Raw genomic sequence first — 15,536 nt, 5'->3', positions numbered from 1 at the left:
GAAATAATAGTGATCTTATAGTTTTGACATGGCTAAAGAAACATTGATTTCCATTCATATTAAACACGGCAACGTAAATATTTTGATCAACCTCATTCTAATATAAATTACATTACACAAAACGATTAAAATCATTTGACTAACAGATTTTGCGATGTATGTATAATATTTTATAAAACTCATTTATGCATTAAAACATATCGTCGGAAATAACGGCATATTCGACCGAAGGATAGAGATCACGTAAATGCAAAATATTTAATACGTATATATTACATCATATGTGTGTAATTGAACTAAATCTGAAATTGTTTTGTTATAGTAATTAATTGAAATTATTGAGTTTTTATTTTTTAAAAACTATGCATAATATTTTATGTTTTTGAAGAAAGTAACAGTACCTACCTAAGAACTTTATCTACACAAATGATATATCATAAACTTATCTTAATTAACTTTAACGTATTGCACTTGGAAACTAATGTCTTAGAGATTTCGTCCCAGAGAGTATTTTACGTTGTTCAACAATCATCTAAAGAGACTTTGGAGTAGAGTTATTTTATATGTTCTGAGTTAATTTTTTACGGGGAAATTTCAAATATTTGTCCAAGTTATACGAGGTTAAATGACCAACGATTACCGCACTTATAATTTTTTAAAAAATCTACATGTATGTACCGAGTCCAAAATTCCAAGAATTCCAAAAGTCCAGTTCCTAAATACTTATTTACAAAAAAAGTTCTGTTGGTATATTCAATTTTTTATTTTATCGAAAATATTTACATGAAAATTATGAGTATGATAACCGTTGGTAATTTTGCTTAGTCTGACCTGGAAACATTTTTGAAATGTCCCTGTCAAAAATGGACTCAGAACATACAAAATAACTCTACTCTTCGATACAATGTTTACAAATCTTAATCATTCCGGCTGCGTAACTATTGACGGCGCTTGACGACTTATAACTATTACGATAATCATCGTACTGATCGCACTGATACGCGACGCGGTGAACGAGTATTTATTTTTTATTTCGTTCCGACTGAAAACGGTACACGCGCGATGGAAACGTATTTACGTCATGTACATAGTCGTCCTACGAATACTTGCAACCGCGAAATAATAACAATTATACCGGACATAATTCTGTCATCGGAGTGTTCGGAGACGAAAGGGCTACACGCCTACTTTCATACGGAAAATATATGGTATTACGCAAGTAGCGTTGTATTAAAATAATCGCAACAAGCGAAACGGTCTGAAACGATGCTGATTGCCGGGCGCCCTTTTATTACACGGATGCCGATGGACGACGATGCATCCCGTCACTCCCTTCTCAACGAACTTTCGCAGTCCTTCGATTTCAATATCGTCGCGGCAGCAATATTGTTTGCAGTTGTTAACGGGTCGAATTCCGTTTTCGGAACGTGCATCGCACTTATCCGTAAACTCTCCGCAGCGATGTTAATCGTTAATCATAATTTGTCGTCGTCGAATGGTTTTAAATATTATTACGTACGCGCGCGAATGACTTTTCCGTTTCGTTTTTGTGCTCAATCATATCGCCCACCAAGTTCGTGCCAAAAACATTATTTTTATTCAATTCTGTCGTGTTACACGGGTACATCCGTGAACACATCTGCGTTTCCTTTGATCAACGAGCTGGTTGTAATCACTGTTTGAGATTTAACTCTTAATCGTGCCCATAATTGCCGGATCGCACAACTCATTTACCTGATGTAATATTGTTATACGCTATCAATTATTATAGTATGATATTGTACTTCACAAACATTATGCCATGAGCATTCGCTTATTGTTCTTTATATGAGCAGTAATTAAAATTTGAATTGTCCATAAGCTTCCGCTAATTGGATTAAAAACATGGTTTAAACCACGTATTCGTATTCAATAAGAAAACATAGGTAATTTTATTGTCGAAAAATAACATTACCAATGGTATACTATCGTAGTTGTGTGTTCCTTAAATATTATAATAGTATAATTTTGATTTTTTTATCATATTTAACTAAATAGATTTATGCATTATGTATTTTTAATGTATAATGAATGTAAATTAAATAAAATAATAAATACCATGTGGAAATCAGTATTCAACTCTCCTTAATTCGAGTTATTTTTTTTTTTTTTGAAATCTCGCTAAATCGATAATGTCTATAAATGGAATTTTTTTAGCTCGGTTCCTTGAATTTCGAATTACCAAGAATCTACCGCACGTGATACTTATGAAATTAAAATTAAAATTAAATTAAATTTAATTTAAAATTAACAACGAGTCACATTTACGAAGGGCGAAACCAATTAGTAGGAACCATTATGTGTATATTTTTGTACCTATAACGTGTATTAACATGAGGTTAGATTTGATTTCAAGTCGTTTTATTCAGTATCGTTGTATTAATTAAATAGAAAAATAGTTTATTTTGTAGGATTACAATTTTGGTGATTGAAAGAAAAACTGTAAATTATTCACATTATTACATTACGAATGTAATATGGTAAAAAGAAGATCAGTTTAGATTTACTCATTATTTATATATCAGCGCAGTCTAAAAGTGATGTAATAGCTATTATTATGGTAAATTTATACTTAAACAGAACATATTATGATGATGTTAAGTTTATTTTTTTTATTTAAGTTATAGTAGGTATCCTATTTATAACTCGTAGGTACATCGAGTCGATAAAAAATTGACTTACCGTTTTATTTATCTATCTAGGCCTGATTTAGACTTTAGAGGTCTTTAGGTAAATTACAAATGTAGTATTTGCTCTGATTTTTTTTTTTTTGAAAATGTTTTACTTTGTTTATATTTATTTTATACGATAAAAGTGTTATTCTAAAAAAAAAAAAAAAAAAAGGTTCATAAAATTATCCATTCTGCTTATTGGTAAATACGACCCTATATTTGACCTTTGTTCAATAATATAACTATTTATTTTTATACTTGAAAATAATAATTACTTTTCTTTAAAGATATAACTTTATAAAATATTTTTCATCATAACAACAAACTTTTAATATTTATATTAAAAGTTCAATGTGAAGTTCATACAAATATTTCAATTTAAATGATAAAAATAAATATTAATACTAATATATAATAAGTAAGTTAATTACACAAAGAACCGATAGAATTGTGGAAAGGTTTATTTTATTGAAAAGGGAAACCAATAAACAGTTTCATAGATATGATCAATTATCAATTTTATTTTATGATTATTATAATTTTATAAAAGTAGAGAACATTACACTTAAAAATACATCTAATGATCTTTTTTTATAGATATTATTTTCCGATCCGGTTAATTATTAAAAGATAAAGTATAAGGTAATATTTTCCTGGCTTTGTGTCTTCTACCACTTATACTTAATAATTTTCTTACACTAACACATATAAAGCGAAAACTTATAGCGGCAGATTGAATATTTAAAATCATTCAGGTACCAACATAGTTTCTTCTTGGACCTATGGTTAGGTTAGCTTTATCGATGATAGAAGTTTTTATTTTACAATTGCAAGCTATATATAACATAATTAATATATTTTCAGGTTTATATATATATATATATATATATATATATATATATATATTTTTGTTTAATATAATTTAATTGAAATAAAAAACACTGTTTATATTTCAGAAATGTAAGTAAGTGATGATTTTTAAAATCGTAGAATAAAATAATGATCTTCAATTTGATGTCATTGCTAGAGTGAAATATGTTTAAACAAATGAACAAATGACATTGTTTTAATTTTCACTACTTTTTATGCGTTCTACAAATTTAATATTCTTTCTTAAATTTAATGACATTGTGTTGTAATTATTTTGAAATAAATTGTTTAGTTGGTATATAGTACCTGCGGTGAAACATCATCGTGACCTTATTGTACTATTTCAACTGTTAAATCATGATTGAGAATAATAAAGAGAAAAATGCTTCCAATATTATACTTACGACTAAAGTAATTTACTTAACCTCAAATAATAATAAAAAATAAATAAATAAACTAACGTGTTGTAACGACTAGCTACCTCGGCTACTCAACCGCAAATATATCCATAAATCTTAAACTCTTTATTTCTGTTTTTGCTAGATTTTATTTCGTACTATGATATTTTTTTACACTTACATTTATTTTTATTGTTTTCATCCTCTCTGCAAATCGTAGTGCTTCTTATATAATTTGTATATTTGCAAATTTACTTACAACATTCACGAAATAATTATATAACACAACCTAGTTTACATTTTGTATACACTTTCGGGTTGGAATATTGAAGTTGCAAATTTGGAATCAAGATAAATAATAAATCACACATCATGAACTTGACTTGGGCTGTATAATACTGCTCAATTTAAATGCAAGTAACTTTATGTCATGAAGTCTCATTATTGATTTGGCTACTTTTTTCAGCTTGCAGCCTCAACTTGAATTATAAATAATTAGTTTTTTTTTTACTTAATTTTTATCAATCTATATTTTGAGTTATTTAATTATGAATGATCATCACTTACACTTATTGTGAGAAAAAAATCAGCCCGTGTAATTAAAAAAATATATTTATAAAAAAAAAAGCAGGAATAATTAGTATTTATGGCTTATATAGTTTATTTTTCAAGATCTGTGAATGCAGAATGGTATAATGAAGAAATTATGATTTTCAGATTATATTTCCTAAAAATTCATTACAAAATATTTAAATGCTTAGACCATACATTCGGATGTAAAATCTATATTTTTATTTAGTATTTCATCGAAAGGAATCATAATTTAAGACTATTAAAATAATACTCAATTTAAAATGTTGGTTTTCTTTTTATTTCAGTATTCAAATAACATCGAAACCAAGGCTTTGCACGCAAAAAATTATAATAATAATCGTATGTGACAAAAAACAAACTATTTTGTATTCTGCGTTTATGTGTGTGGCATAGGCGGAAATCGGGGAGTGGCTTATGGGGACTAAGCCCCCCCAGAAATATAAAGTACAAGTCTTAGCCCCCTAGCTCTAAAAATTGTTAAGTGTATAATAATATCGAATAATAATTTTACTATTAAACAACTAATGACAAAATTGAAATAACCACAAAAAATACATACAAAATGATGTCACATAAAGATTGTAAAATAAAAAATTATTCGGGTTTCAGGTTAAAACCAATATTTTATTCGGGTTTTGGTTAATTCGGATGTTTAAAAAAAAAAAAAATCATTCGGGTTATATGGGTTTTGGGTGTTTGATTTTTTTAGGGTTTTTAGGGGTGTTACGGGTTCGGGTTAATGCGGGTGGAAAGCCCTGATCGAAACATGAATTCAAGGTACTCAGTTGAATATTTTTAATTTATTTAGAAAGCCAGTATTGTTTCAACGTTGATTGCATTACATTTTTAATTGTTTCTACCTCAAATTTTGTGTAAACAATGATCTATACTTACAATATTAAATCCTATGTTAATAAGATAATATTTCATGGCATTTTAAAAAAAAAATCATTTAAATATGATTAAATAATGGTATACATTTTTAATGGTTGATTTTTTTAACATGATCAAACGTAAATTATTTATTTGCTTGTTTCATTAACTTGGATATATTACTCTTATTCCTACCCACGCATTATAACAAAGTATAATGTATAACAAAGTTATACATTCACGTGATTCAACTTTTAGAGCTTATTATTATAGCAGACGAAAGTCATCTGTTCAATTTTTAATGAATATTAAATTGTTTTATATAAGGTCAAATAATCTGAATTAAATTATTTTGAAATACATTTTAACTTAATTTATATCAAACTAAAAATATGTCTTCATAATTTCTTTATTATATATTTTCTTTAGTATAGAACTGAAATAAACGAAATTTTTTTGTTAATAGATTATTATTGTTGTGTTTCTTAAATTATTTAATATAATTAAATGTTTGATTTTTTTTTAAATCTTTTTTTGAAAGTTATTGTGTTTTTGGTTATTGAGTACAACTATACAATTACTTAGGGAAACATAGGAAAAACGTTTTAAAAACATATGACGTAAATTTTAGTATTTTAAAATATGATATTTTATTTAAGACATTTATTAAAAATTCTTAAACTTTTTTTTAGTAAGGCGTTTGTAGTAAATGAAATCAATCAATTAAATAAATTACAACTTTATTATACTAAATTTGTTAAAATTATTAGTACACAAATAAAAGTATACTTACCTACACTTGAGATTTTATAAAGCAAAAAAATGTTAGTTAAATTAAATTAGTTAGCTTAAATATTTGCAATTGGATATAATCGCACTAATAATTTCAGAACACAACGGTGTAGTGAAATAGATATTAATTTCGTACTAAATTTAAATTTAAACATTACCTATAAATAATGATTTTCCATAGTAAATGTAACCACGGAAATGTTGTCTGTTTCTCACGTTTGAGATGACTTCTCATGAAATGAATATTTTTTGATATGTTATTCCTTTTAATATATCTTCAATGTCCGTACATATTCATATACACCAAATGTATAAAGTAATAAATTACAATAACTATACAATTTATAATTATTACTAATAATAATGCATTCATAGATAAAAATCTATGTACAATTGAATTAATGTAAATTCCACTGGTTGGCATTCTAAATTATTTATTTTTATAGTATTTTATAAATTTACTGTTTCTGTAATAAAATATTGTCAATAATTAAAATTTTTATAATTAATTATAACTTATATATTGTACTGCTATTCGTAAGTAATTGGTTAGCTGAAATGAATTTATTTAGTTAGCAATAATCTGTTCTATTGTTATAAATATAAGAATATAAATGCACATATAGTATTAACCTAAGTCTAGTCAACAAAATGTCCATTAAATTTTCATGCGTGTTAAATACTCGTACTAATCCTTGACCTATAAAAATATTAGCATCCATTTGTCGAATCTTTTAATTATTTTTGTAAATCTACTTAAACGTCAACTATTCAAAAATTTAAATACTGTGATATTGGTAAATTAAAAAGCACGATGGGATCTTATTTTCTATAATTGATAAAATTCATTATTTTTCTTCACGATGATATAAATTATGTCCATGAACCTGTCGTAGAGGCTCCTAGTTAGTTTTAGAACACCCATAGTTTCATGATCTTGGGTCCGAAAGGTTAGCACTTTATTTATTATTCCGAAACAAGTATACTTTACATCCGATGTAAAAATAAGCGAAATGCATGGATAGTAACATTATTAATCACATTCATAGGCGGAAATCGGGGGGGAGGGCTTGAGGAGACTAAGTAATGTGAAGTACAGGTCTTAGCCCCCCCCCCCCTAGCCCTAAAAATTGTTAAGTGACTAAAAATACAATAATTATTATAATTGTAAAAAGCATTTTTAATAACTGAATTAAAAAAAAATATTCTGTGATAAAAATTAAATCAAATTCGTAAGATTTTACAAACTTATTGCTATGACTTGGAACAATCGTAATTAATGTAATATTAATAATATGTAAAAATAACTGCATTGGTTGTTTAATTTAATTAATTAATAATTTCTGTTCAGAATAACTACTCCAAAAATGTTTAAGATAAGGCACCTAATTGTTTTTTTGGTTAAATTGTTGAGTATGTCAAATTGTCAAACTTTGTCAATTGCCTTGTTGAAATAAATAATTGCGTTCAGGGATATCTATAAGTGTAATAAGCAAATGATGCTCAGCCCCCCCTACTTATTTCACCAAATTTCCACTTATGATCACATTGGTGGTGTAGTCAATAATTAATATAATATATTTATTATATATAATTTTTCGAATGATTACCCAATTATGTATTTACTGGTGAAAGTGATGCTAAAGGCAATGGATAGTTAATGAATTAAGATTTCGATCACCATAAGGGCTAATGTTTCTCTGATCATTTATTAAATATATATCTAGTTTATCGATTTCGGTAATAGAAAAATTTACGGGTAGACATACATAGACCATTTAAAACGATAGTTGATGTATAATAAACATATAAAATTATATTTTTGTAAACTAATTAGATATCAAATATAATACATATTTTTTTACAACAATTTAAAATGAATCAAGCTTAAATATATACTGTCATTAGTGTAACTGAATAAGTGCTTATAGTTTATTAAGATTTTTAAAAATAATTATTTGTTATAATAAAAAAAAACCAGATATTCTGTTTATCCTAATTAAATACAAATAATATGAATTAATCATTTTTATTGGCAATTTAAAATGTTTCATAATAAAGGTTTATTTGATATTTTGAAAATTTAAAGTGTTAAAACGGCAATTTAGAATAGAATTAATTTAAAATAAAAGTATTAGTATAGTTAAAATTTTCATTACGTTACAAGTGCATTTTACTCCAGATACAAAAAAAAAATAACGAAGTCAAGTGCTAAAAACATTAAGTTTATCATAATTAACATGATTAATAATTTAAATATAACTTATGTCCGGTTATAAAAGTGATATACAACGGAATAAAAAAAAGTATATAAAAACATTAATCATAAACATTTAATAAAAACCAAAGCGCTGACGCTAAATATAAGAAAATTTGGTTTTTGCTCTTCTGAAATGTAGTTTAATTATCGTTAAATCCTTTTCGAAACTTAACAGTTTATACATTAATCAATCATATCGACTGGTGAAAGGCATTTGTACCCAACTTTAAATATATTTACTATACTAATATTATTACTTTTAACTAATTTAATTATACTACGTATGATAGTAAAATTGTTATTGTTATTAGTCAGTTATTAATATCATTAAAACCTTTGAGGACAACATTTAAAATTCTAAGCATCAAATAAAAATAATTATTTTAATTTGCATAAAATTAGTGAAAGACAATGTCTATTTTCTTTTGCTGTAATATTGTAACAAATTGTTAGTTTAAGAATCTTCTAAACAAATTATTAACAGTTCGTTAGTTGCATTAATGTCAATCTTAGTTTAATTTAAGTTTAATTAATTTAAAAATTTGCTAATAAAATGAATTATGTTTTATACCTAAGTAACTAACATAAACATAATTTCGTCATAATAAATCGAAAATTAATTTAATATTAACATAAGTAAAAAAATTGCAATTATTTCAGGCTTAATATTAACAATAAATTAATATAATTAATAATAACAAATATTATACAATATAACTCGATCAGTATAATATATACATATTATTATTTTAATTATTAGTTAATATATCATAAGGTTAACCAATCACCACGAAAAACGAATTAAAAAAATAAGACAGATTTCAAATTGTAAAATGTAATAAACGATAGAAATAGAGATCAAGGGCTATGTGTTTGTCCCTTGGAGAACACAATATTGATTAGTGCAGTTTCATTATGCCTTACTTTTAAAAAATGTATGTTCGCAAAGAAATATGCAGAAATGTACAGAATTTATAAATTAAATATATCATTATTAGATAGCCAGAAGAGCTTATGAAACCGAATGATTTAACTGTCGGTTGTCCCGTAGTGTACACTATGACGCTTAGATTCATTTACCTTTTACCGGTCGATATACAGTGAATATATAATTATTGCTGAATGGATTACTATTTAGTTTATACTGGATTTATGCATGTATTAAAATATATAAAAATTTGATCCATGGTACATGAAAGAAAAAAAAACTTCGTTTCACGGTGAGTGAATTAAATTAAATCAATGACATTCCAAATATATACATACAAAAAAAACATAAATATACGCCCACATGGTTTATTAATCAATGCAATTGCACCGGTTGCCTATCGGGGTGGGTGGGACGACGGTGTTAGTACAAAACAGGGTTGGAAAACTATTTTTGGGTCAAGTGCCAAATTTTTGTAATCGAGATTTTGAAAATCGTTCACGTGCCCAAAGGAAATAATATTTTCTAAGGATAAAAATCAAATTAATTATCTATAACATCATTTTTATTTAATAGGTATGTTTTTTTTTGTAATTTTGTAAATCATGTTTTATTAAATATCCTTAAGATTAGCGTTATTTAATTATTTTATGCTGTTTCTTAACGAATGATGTTTTGATGTCAAAAGTGTAATTCGGTAAGTGCGTCGGCACATCTTGACTGTGTATATTAGCTTAAACGACGGTCATACATCACTCCGCTATCCGTTGCCCATTACTGGCACGCGCCCACACGCGCACATGATTATTGAAAATGAGTAATGACCGAACAAATAATCGACCGGAGAAAAATGAATCAAAAGAAACAATCGGTTTCATAGAAATTCATAATGACACATTATTTTCACTTCTCATAGACTTTTTCACGCACAACGGTATTAATTTATACAATACAAACAGTGATATTTAAATGTATTGATTTTTTTGCAATCAATTTTGGATTGTATGGGAGATACTTAACTAAGTCGATGTAAATTATTTGAACATTAGGTACAATCAGTTATTCAAATATAAGTCACACATGTGTGAATGCACTCACATCACTAATTATGATCTAAGTTTTTCCTGTTCTTATCCTACAAGATGATATAATCAGACATTCTAATTAATTTAATATTTATTACGAGTTGAAATAATGAATATTCATATAATAAAACATTAATCTATTTTAATCATCACTTCTATTCATACGTACGATAACATCTGGGTTAATGTATTTGGATCAATCGTTGAACATACTGAACATTGTAATTTATAGTAACAACTAGGGCTATGCATTTGTAGGAAAATGCACTTTTTTTAGCTCATTGTGAAACATAGCTTTCTAAGCACAACATTTTTATCACGTGACAACAAAGTAATTTATGAATCTTTTATTTTGCATTTGTTTGTCGTTTTAGGTCATATTTTATTTTTTTAGTGCATTTTCCGGTATCTTTATCAAATTTCGTCAGTTAACATGTTTACACGCATAATTTTTATTTTACACATAGTGTATATACGAAAAATTTATACTTTACACAAGCTGTATATAGATGTAATTACAACGTTTGATTTGTCAGGATTTGAAAAGGCAATTAGTGAAATAGTTATTTATGGCATATCAGTCACGAATTTCCAGATTAAGTAGGTTAACAGATTATTAACTTAACGAATTAAGTGGGTTTTATTTGAAAAAAAATGTTTCAGGCAAGTATTTTAACAGATGAGAGAATCAACTAACTTCCTAATTCAAATTAAATCACCATTTGCATATTTTTTTTTATCAAACTTCTTTTATTAAATAAATAAAATAATTTTTGTGTTTGTTATATAAATATTAATATGAATATAAAATACAAATTTTCAGAACATTTAAAAACTTTCCAAGTGAATTTTATACTATAAATTTTGTTCTTTTTTGGTATTTAAATTACATTTTTTTTTATTGCATTTTTTGACATTTTAAGTGCATCTGTACTGCATTTTTTAAAGTTTTATAGGCATTTTTAAGGTTTTTTACTGAATTAAATTCATGGTTCTAGCAATAACATCAATAACATCATTAACAATCCATCAGAAAATTAAAATTTTACTACTACCATATTGTATACATAATAAAATATATTTAAATGTAGAACTATTCGTAACTGTTCAGAAGTACTAAATGTTCTTACAAAGTTAGTTGTAATTTATAATGATATCTACAATAATAGTGAATTTAAATACAAATAAATATCTACTTTTTTAGTAGTTTTGTTGATTCTCGTGATCTTTTCAGATTTTTTTTTACCGCCTTACCGTTTTCGCTGATTGCACACAATTAAAATGACTACGAACACCGCACTCGTCATATTATTTTTGACGTGAAACATTTGATTGCGGGACCGCAGACTATCTGTCACCGACTACTATATTGGTTGCGGCGGCGTCTGTCAGTTAAAAGGGGATGGTGATGCAGCGGGTAAGTCGTTAACAAAATACTACTGTTATTATTATTATAATAATCAGGGCCGGCCCAAGGAAAAATAGTGCACTAGGCAAAATCAAATTTTGCCACCTCTAAAAAAAATGTAGCTCTTATTTTAACTTAACTCATACCCCTATTTTTTATGTGATATATTTACGTAAAAAAAATTAAATTTTTTATTTTATGTAAAAAGACTTTTCTTCTTAGATTTCTATAGTTATTGCTCGAAACCCATCACTATCGCGACTGTCGGAAATCGCGGAAGTGATCGTGTGATTATTTATATTTTTTGAACAATTGAAAACGCCTAGCATAGGCATTGATGTAAAGTAATATGATATCTTTATACAATATTATTTTATTATATAGTCAAATGGTTTTCACGAATTAATTAATTTAAATGTTTTTTTTTTTTTTTTTTATGAAACACCGATAGCATTAAAAAAAAATGTACGAGTCAATTTTGAAAATGCCACCCCTGCTAAGGGGCCTAGCTCGCCTATGCCTTGAGCCAGCCCTGATTATTATTGATGCAACCGTGTTTTTCCAACGAACTGCAGTACTAACGAGTGTACATACGCACTGCATTCATGCACGTAATGAAGCGTATGATGTGAAATACAAGGCGCAAATCATATTATAATAATAACAATAATAATAATAATAATAATAATAATAATAATAATAATAATAATAACAATAATAATTATATTGTAATATCATTTTAATCCGTTCGCGACCGTCGCCACGAATTTTATAGTTCGATGAACAACAAAAGCTCTGCGGTGTTATTATCACGCAGTAAACAATAAACAGAGGTGGTTTTATATCTATCGTCGACGACACGTTATATTATTATAATACCGTATACATCGGAAGTTTATCGGAAAAGTTTTACTCCCCTCCCCCCGCCACAAAATATATTTATAACAGCTCGTGACATTTTTCGCATTTATCGTATGTGCACGTGTCGACTTTCTTTCATGATGAGAGCTCAAACGATTATTCGATGTCTTAATAAAGTTTTTAGCGTTTGGCCAAATGCAAAAATGCACGTGCATTTTATAGACGATGGACGGATAAGTATATAATATTATTATTACTTCAACCTCTGTGGTTATTCCTTTATCGAAATCTGATAGAAAAAAAAAAACCGAGTAAAGTTTTTAATCAGGTTCTGATCGAGTTACAACACTTTATTAATATCTTTTAAACGTTAGCGGACAGGTTAGCGTTTTAATTAAGCGTACTATGATGTACTATGATGTCGCGTTGTCCTCGTACTGCGTGTGAAACGTAATGAGATGAAATAATTAAATCATAAAAGGTTTCAACTATATCGGTACAGTATAAAATACAACGTTTAAAGTTCCAATTTAAAACGTTCATGCTTTAACTGTTTATAATAATATGTGTGAGATACCCGAAGCAGAAATAATCGAAATATTATTCCTAGTGATGGTAATGTGTCATTTTATGATATTATATTTTATTTGATAATAGTATTGGATAATATGTGTGAAACAAGTGAATCGTGTTAAATACGGATTAATTTTTAAATAGACGTTATCATCAATATTATATGCCATCTCAAAACAGTGTTTTCGGTTTTACATGGTAATTTGCACGGTTCGTCGAAACAATTTATGGACCTGAAGATTTGTACTTATTACCGGTCATAGCATGCAAGGTTTTCATAAACGTAATTGAAAAATTCGAATTGTAGAATTATTTAAAAATGTTTGCTTGTGCAATGAAAATGGTGAAAGACATAAGCGCCAATATGAGATAAGTAAAACAATTATCGTATTGTACTAAAGTGCTAAAATCCTTTTTTTTGTTTGGCTTTTCTTTCATCGTGGACCGAAGTATCTGATGATTTTGCAATTTTTTTTTGTCTATCGCATTTGAAGATCAAACAATTAACAAATTTACTAATTACATTTTAGAAACATACATTGATTCTAATATATATAACCTTCTAAATTTTGGATTGAAATTCCGGGTAAAGAGATTATACAAATTATAAATGCGGCTGAGTCATACCATTGACATTAAAAAGATCAATCTTATTATTTATCTATTATTATTTTATCTTATTATTATTATTAGTTCCGTTCATATTGTAATAAATGTACTATTACAATGTATAAAATCTGCTCCTAAAAAAAAATTAATGATATCTCACGAATATATAATTGTAAAATGAGCGAAGTACCAGTATGGCGAAATAAATCGTTTAGAATATGTGAAAAAAAATTGGATTAATCCAATCATCCAATGTATTACAATTATATTTATTTTCATTTATTTTTATGTATGTTATATTTCATCGATTATTGATAATTTTAAATGTCTTTAAATACTTATATAAAATATAATATATTCTATATAAGTATTTAAATTATATATTATAAATTATTAGTTTAGGAATAGATGATATGTCTTTTTTGCACCTTTGATGTTTATGTCATATAGCCAATAAGAAGTACCTACCTACAATTTTTCATACTCACTCTAGTGAACAAAATTAATGAAGTTACATTAGAGTAAATAAGAAAGTAAGTTTTTAAACAAATATTGTGTTGTTTAAAAAATAATCCTCTGTATTCATAATACGATACTGAAAATTCGGTCTCTGATTCATATTATGAGATTTTTAGTTATATTCGAAATATTCTGTAGAACATTACGGCCTGTATAAGTATCATATTGTTCAATTCAGAATCACCGAATTAATAATATTTATCATAAAATGTTATTTATTAATGAATTAGGCATGTATGAATTATCGTTTTCTACAGTTGTGTGTAATATATGCGTACGCGTGCGAATTCGTGTTAACCTATTTACTTTTTATGACACGATAATACAATATTCATGAATTTATGATCAATGATGTGGATTAACAATGTCATAATATAATGATATGTATTATTAATAATCATCAATATATCTGTGAAAACAATATGATTATTATTTGACGAAATTTTTATAAAAAAAAATACTTTGTCCGAATCATCCGATTTGTTATAATACTAGATTAAAATATAATTCAGGATTAATCTTAAACATAATTTTTAATTCGTAAGATCCAAGAATCAAAATTTTATCGAAGAAAAAATTTTAAATATTTCTTTTAAACATTAAAAACTGGTGTAAAAAAACAATTTTATTGTGTTGTCTTATGTCAAATTTCTGATGTAAATATTTGTTTAATTTTGATTTATGACCCTAATGTTAAATGGTAAGAAAAAAAATTATATATTTGTGTAACCAATATATAACTATCACTTCATTCTAAGTATAAAACTTGAATTAAATGCTGTAGTACAATGGAAAAAATGTTGGTTATAACTAGGGCTAGGGACTTCATGCTCTTAAAAACCTTAAAATATGTATGCATATATACCCTAAAGAATCAATAAATATGCTATTAAAGTATGTATTTAAAAAAATTATATTTGTAATAATTAATAAAATAAAAAAATTTAACTAGTAATAAATTATAATAATATTTTTATATATGATAGGTATGATGATCTGAGATAATTTTTTCTTTTTTTCAAATTTTTTTCCATCTTATATTGAGTTTTTATCTA

The sequence above is a fragment of the Sipha flava genome, unplaced genomic scaffold, assembly GCF_003268045.1.
Source record: "Sipha flava isolate LNK unplaced genomic scaffold, YSA_version1 196_pilon_pilon, whole genome shotgun sequence".
Lineage (NCBI taxonomy): Eukaryota > Metazoa > Arthropoda > Insecta > Hemiptera > Aphididae > Sipha > Sipha flava.
This window is presented reverse-complemented; position numbering follows the sequence as displayed.